Source organism: Gossypium arboreum, chromosome 6, assembly GCF_025698485.1.
Source record: "Gossypium arboreum isolate Shixiya-1 chromosome 6, ASM2569848v2, whole genome shotgun sequence".
In the NCBI taxonomy this organism is placed as follows: Eukaryota; Viridiplantae; Streptophyta; class Magnoliopsida; order Malvales; family Malvaceae; genus Gossypium; species Gossypium arboreum.
The window spans coordinates 118,313,320-118,319,518 of record NC_069075.1 but is presented as its reverse complement, the minus strand read 5'-3'; positions in this window follow the sequence as shown (position 1 = coordinate 118,319,518).

The window sequence follows — 6,199 nt, the reverse complement described above, 5'->3', positions numbered from 1 at the left end:
GTCTATATCTTCTACCCGCCTTGCTTTTATAACCTTGAAAATTTTGTAGTTAAATTTTTTGAGACGGTAATTTCTTGAATACAAAGAATATATATTTTTTTCCTATTTTTATCTTCAAATTGAGCTTTCTCCGATAATTTTCTAGATTGATATTAGATGGATATGAATTACTTTTAGGGTCATGTTGATTTACTTTTGAACTGAGTTTGAACTTCCTTTCTTTAATTGATTTGTATCGAAAGATGATTTTCTTCATAAATGGCTTTTTGTTAGAAAATATGGACGTCAGATATATAATAAGAGTAATTACATGTTATTATTTATTATCATGATAGGTTAGCCCAATTAAAAGTGATCTAATTTTGTTAAAGTTTATTGGCTTTAATTATTAAATAAAATATGGGTCGAATATGTGTAGATACTTTAGTAATTAATTTCTAGCTAGTGATGGGCTGATTAGAAATTAGGGCTAATGTGCCAAAGTTATATATATTACAGCTATGGTTCCCAAATTACACACAATATAACTTTTCTAATATCCCATCTTTAGAAAAGAGAGAGCCACTTTCTCAAAATTACTTGTGTGTTAATTTGGAAGATCAAATTCCCAAGATTCAAAAAATTTCAAGGAATTTATGGATTCAAGTACGCTTCCGTATCTAGTTCTGTTATCGTTTTGTTTTTCATGATTTGACGTGTTATATCCTGATTTATGATTTATTAAGTTTTATATCATATCTTGATTTACGATTCTAACAAATTTTTTTATTTACATATCGAAAGTTAAATTCTCCTGAAGTTTGCATGCTACTGTGGAAATATGAATATGTGTATATATATTAGTTGTAGTTTTTGTTTTTCTTCATACAATTTCTATTTGCATGATCTCTGTTTCAACTTTTAGTTCTGGTGTATTTGTAAGTCATGTGATTTAATTATTATTATTTTAATCCTATATGACATTTAAAAAAAGGTTAACAATATATAGGCATGGCTTAGTTTATATATATATTGATTACATATAATATATATGCATGTTGTTTTGGAAAAGTATATAAATACATATATATATACGATTATCTTTTAATTTGATTAAAAGATGAGATTAAGAAAAGTATTTTGAAATAAATAAATTTAGATTTCGGCTTTGGGTTTGGGTTTTAATTAAGGATGTCTAATATTTTAAATAGATTAGTTGAAACAAAATCCGCCAAAGTGACCTTTTTTGTGTAGATTAGTTTATTTAAAATATCAAGATTATATGTTTTTGTGATTCATGCATTTATTAATTGACCCAAAGGTAAGCTAATATTTGGTAGAACTTCAACAACATATGTGGTGATAAATGTGTGACAATTATAAGGTATTTTATGTGAACAATAAGTTAGACCAAAGATTAATTAATTGTTTAACATAATTTATTGTCAATGTTTGATTGTTACAACAAGATTATCGTTTACTATTAATATTATTGTCTAAAGACTTTATTTAATGTTGTGTTTGGTATCTTGAGATGGGATTAGTGTAACGCCTCTAACCCGTATTCGACACCGGAACAGGGTTACAAAGCATTACTAGACTTACCGATCAAACAATCAAATATTTCATGTTCATTTCTCATTAAATAAAAAATCATTTATAATCAATTATATAGTCCCTATTACAAGCCCTCGAGGCCCTAATTAGACATTAGAAGTGATTCGAGACTAAACCGAGTTCTTTATGGATTTTTAAGAAAACATGGAAAATTTTTCAAAGTGCAGGGGTCACATGCCCATGTGGCTAAGGGACATGCCAGTGTGGCCATGGGACACGTCCGTGTCTTAGGCCGTGTCTGACCTCGTGTAACTCACTAACTTGGGTCACACGGCCAAACCACACACTTGTGTACCAGACTGTGTACTCTTTAAAATGGCCTCACACTGAAGGCTATACTAATTTGTGTCCACGGCTAAGCCACACGCCCATGTGCTAGGCCGTGTGAAGCTATTAACTCGGTTTCAAAAGAAACATCAGAGGACACAAAGCCGTGTCACCTAGCTGTGTGTCACACAGGCTAAGATACACACTCGTGTCTCTGCCCATGTGAACAAAAATAGACCATTTTTCAAACCATATTTCTCACCCATATTGGTACCAACCTATACACATACCATGGCATAAATAGGTACTCAAAACCAACCAATATCAAGTTTATAACATGAACATTTACAGCACAACTTGATATAACAAACAAATTCATTCGACTACCTTAAAACATACCCAACGTACTTCAAAGGTTACCTAAATAGTCAACTACATGTATGAGACATTATGTCTAACTTAGCATTCATAACATTCTCAAATTTCAACCACTTGACACTTTCAATACCAATTCATCAACATGACTTTCACATAGCAAATTTTTAATACTCTAGAACGACATATTTTTATGTGTTAATTGTATATTTATTTTGAGTATGATCATACTAATTTGGCTATTTATGGTCTTTTATCTTTAAGGACTAAATTGAAGGCAAAAGTAAATTTAAGGGCAAAAAGCTTGAATTTAGAGATAAAGTGGGCCAACATGAGACATAGGAAAAAATGTGGTACCGAAAATGCAAGCATGGAAGACAAAAGGATAAAAATGCAAAGAAGAGATATTTTATAAATACAATACTCTATTTAATTTTTAATTATATTAGGATAATTGTTAGATTTTATTATTTAGATTTTGTTTTAGCTTTTATCTTTATTTATTTTTTATTGTCTTTAATTATCTTTAATTATCTGTATTTATCTTTCAGAATTTAAGTAGGACTAGACTAGGTTTCCTAGTACTATAAATAAGGGATGGAGTGACTCAAATTTCATATTATCTTTTCTGAAAACACTCCCTCTCCCAAAACTTAGCCTTTGTTCTTTCTATTCAATAAAATTCCATTTTTTATTAAGTCTATTTCTTTTTCCAAAAGCATGAGCCACTAAATCCATCTAGCCAAAGGTTGTTAAAAATCCCCAAAAAAGGTTCATGAGGTTTAGAATCCGCGCTTAGACTTCTCAATGAGTATTATCACTTCTCCACATTACGGGGCTGACGCTTCCGTCCATGTCCCTTCAAAATTGATCTTTTCAACTTGTGTAAGGAACGACTGCTTTGTATATTTTAAGACAGTTGCACAGTTGGTTCGTTAGCTTACTGTGTCGGTGGTTGTCGAGCCCAAGAGACAAAATGACATGGGATTTGCCATTAGGAAGTAATGACCTCATGTAAGACGGTCCTACAGGAGTGACGGTTGGCTAGAGTTAGGTTCCTCTAAATTATAAGTCTAAACCCTAAGTGGAGCTAGTGGTCGTAGGCATCCTTTTCCACTATAACTGGCTTATTCAGTTAGAGAAAGATCACCTAAAAGTCGAGGATTAAACCCAAGGAGGATCGAAAAACCGGAGGCTGGAATCTCGCCACATAAGAAATTCTCTCTTTCCTGAAACTCTGCTTATTTTTATATTCTCTATTTTAATTTTTGTAATTTATTTAATTTTCTCAATTTCAATCAACTCTAAATTTGGTTTTTTTATTTTTTCAGGAACGCAAGTTTTCTTGGGCACGATTCTATCCAGGATTTCGCGAAACAAGATATTGTGCAATCCAGTCCCTGAGGATTTGACCCTACTTTCCTTATACTATTCTTTTTATTATTTTTATAGGGATAGGATATATTTAGTGCTCTCAATGACGCATCAAATTTTGGCGCCGTTGCCGGGGACTGGTAATGTACCGATCTTTTTCTTTGTTTTTTATGACCAGATCTGCTCTAGGAACTCTTGCGTTTGATTCAGAAATAGAGAAGACTGCGAGGGTTAATCGCAAGGAAACAAAGTTACGAAAAAAATAGCCAGCGGTGGTTGGAACTCAAAGTAATCCACTGCCAGAATTCGAAGTCAACGAAGTTGAGTCTAGGGTTAACGAAAACCCTACTCGAACATTTTAAAGTGAAAAAGTAGAAGTCGACTCACCAGAGGAAGTGCTTAACGTTAGCGCTAACGAAAACCCAAATTTAGCACATCAACTAATGGCTCAAACGATTCGAAAACTGGCCGAAGCTCCAGTAGAACAACCGCCATTGTGCATCGCGTATCCTACTATAGATATAATTTGGAACTGAAGTCAGGTTTAATCCAACACCAACTTTTTGTGGGTTGCAAAATGAAAATCCCCACAAACATCTGAAAGAGTTTCATATGGTTTATCTTAGTAAGAAATCTCAGAGGGTGACTAAGGATCAAATCAAATTGCGTGCTTTCCGTAAGAAATCTCAGAGGGTGACTAAGGATCAAATCAAATTGCGTGCTTTCCCTTTTTCCCTAGCAGATTCAGCTAGGGAATGACTATTTTATTTACCTTCTGGATCTATTATAACTTGGTCTGATCTTTCTTGTTTATTTCTCAACAATTTTTTCCAGCATCACGAACAACTGAGTTAATAAGGGAGATAGTTGGAATAAGGCAAAGTGAATCAGAGTCTCTTTACAACTATTGGAAGTGATTTAAGAAGTTGTGTGCGAGCTACCTGCAACACGGTATAACAGAACAATCTCTTCTCCAATATTTTTATGAAGGCTTGAAACCCATAGAGATGAACACGGTGGACACCACCAGTGGAGGAGCGTTGGTCAACATGACTCCACAACAAGCAAGGGACTTGATATCCACGATGGCTACAAATACTCAGCAATTCTGAGCTAATCTTGAGCCCCCTAGAAGGGTTCATCAGCTAATTAATTCAACCTTAGAAGATAAAGTTGATAGCTTACTAATATTGTGAATTCTCTTGTTGCAGAAAAAGCAAAACTAGCCCGATTATGCGGAATATGTGCTACACCTGAACATACAACTGATGCATGTCCTAGTTTGTATAATGATACTATGGCTCATTTGGATGCTATAGAAAATTTCCCTAGACCACCACAGAGGTGGTATGACCCCTACGCGAATACCTATAACCCAGGATGGAGGGACCATCCCAACTTGAGTTAGGAGGCCAATCTATGGTATAACCAGCTATACTAAAATTGGGTTCCACAACAACCACGAGATTCAAGTAATTCTTTAGAAACTTTGGTCAATAAATTAGCAACTAGTATGCTTAATTTTCAACAGAAAATCGAGGCATTTACAAGAGAATTAACCATATCAATTGAGAAAATGAGTTCTTAAGGGAAGTTGCCGTTACAAACAGAACCGAACTTGAGACAAAATGCGAATGCTGTGACGCTACGAAGTGGAAAGGTGCTGGAACCAATTCCTGGCAGAAATCTTGGCCAAGAAATCGCCTAGGAAAAGCTCAAAAATGATGAACAGGTTCGAGCAAAACCTCCATTGCCGAAAATTCAACCTCCATTTCTAGGACGATTGAATCATTGTGAAAAAGGTAAATAAGACAAGAAGATTCTCAAAACATTTAGAAATGTCGATATCAACATACTACTATTGGATGCTATCAGACAGATTCTGCGGTATGCTAAGTTCCTTAAAGAACTCTGCACCAACAAACAAAAATTAACAGGTAATGAAAAGGTAAGTGTTGGTGAGAATGTATCTGTAGTGTTACAACAGAAAATACCAACGAAATGCAAAGATAGGGGCATGTTTGCAATATCATGCAAAATAGGCCATTTGGGAATTAAGAAGGCTATGTGTGATTTAAGGGCCTTAAGAAATGTAATGCCTTTTTCTATTTATGAATCACTTAACGCGGGTTTTTTTAACAAAAACAGGTGTTATAATTCAGTTCGCAGACAGGTCTATTGTGCATCCCGAAAAAGTCCTCGAGGACGTATTGGTAAATGTTAACAAACTTATTTTCCCTGCAGATTTTTATGTGATAAAAATGGAGAAGGATAGCACTCTTGGATCTTTAGACCTCTTGTTGGGCCGACCTTTCCTTAGTACTGCTAGTACTAAAATCAACGTTCAAAACAGAACTCTCACGATGGAATTTGACGAGGATATTGTGAAGTTTAATGTTTACGATGCTATCAGTCATCCAAGTGAAATCTTGAACGTAAACCGTGTCGACATAATTAACTTATTAGTAGAGGAGATTTTTGAGTCGATTTATGAAGATGAATCTGAATTTATATATGATAATCATGAATTTGTTAATAACTTATTACCTCTATTAAACACTAAACTTTTACGTTCTGTTTTGCAGAC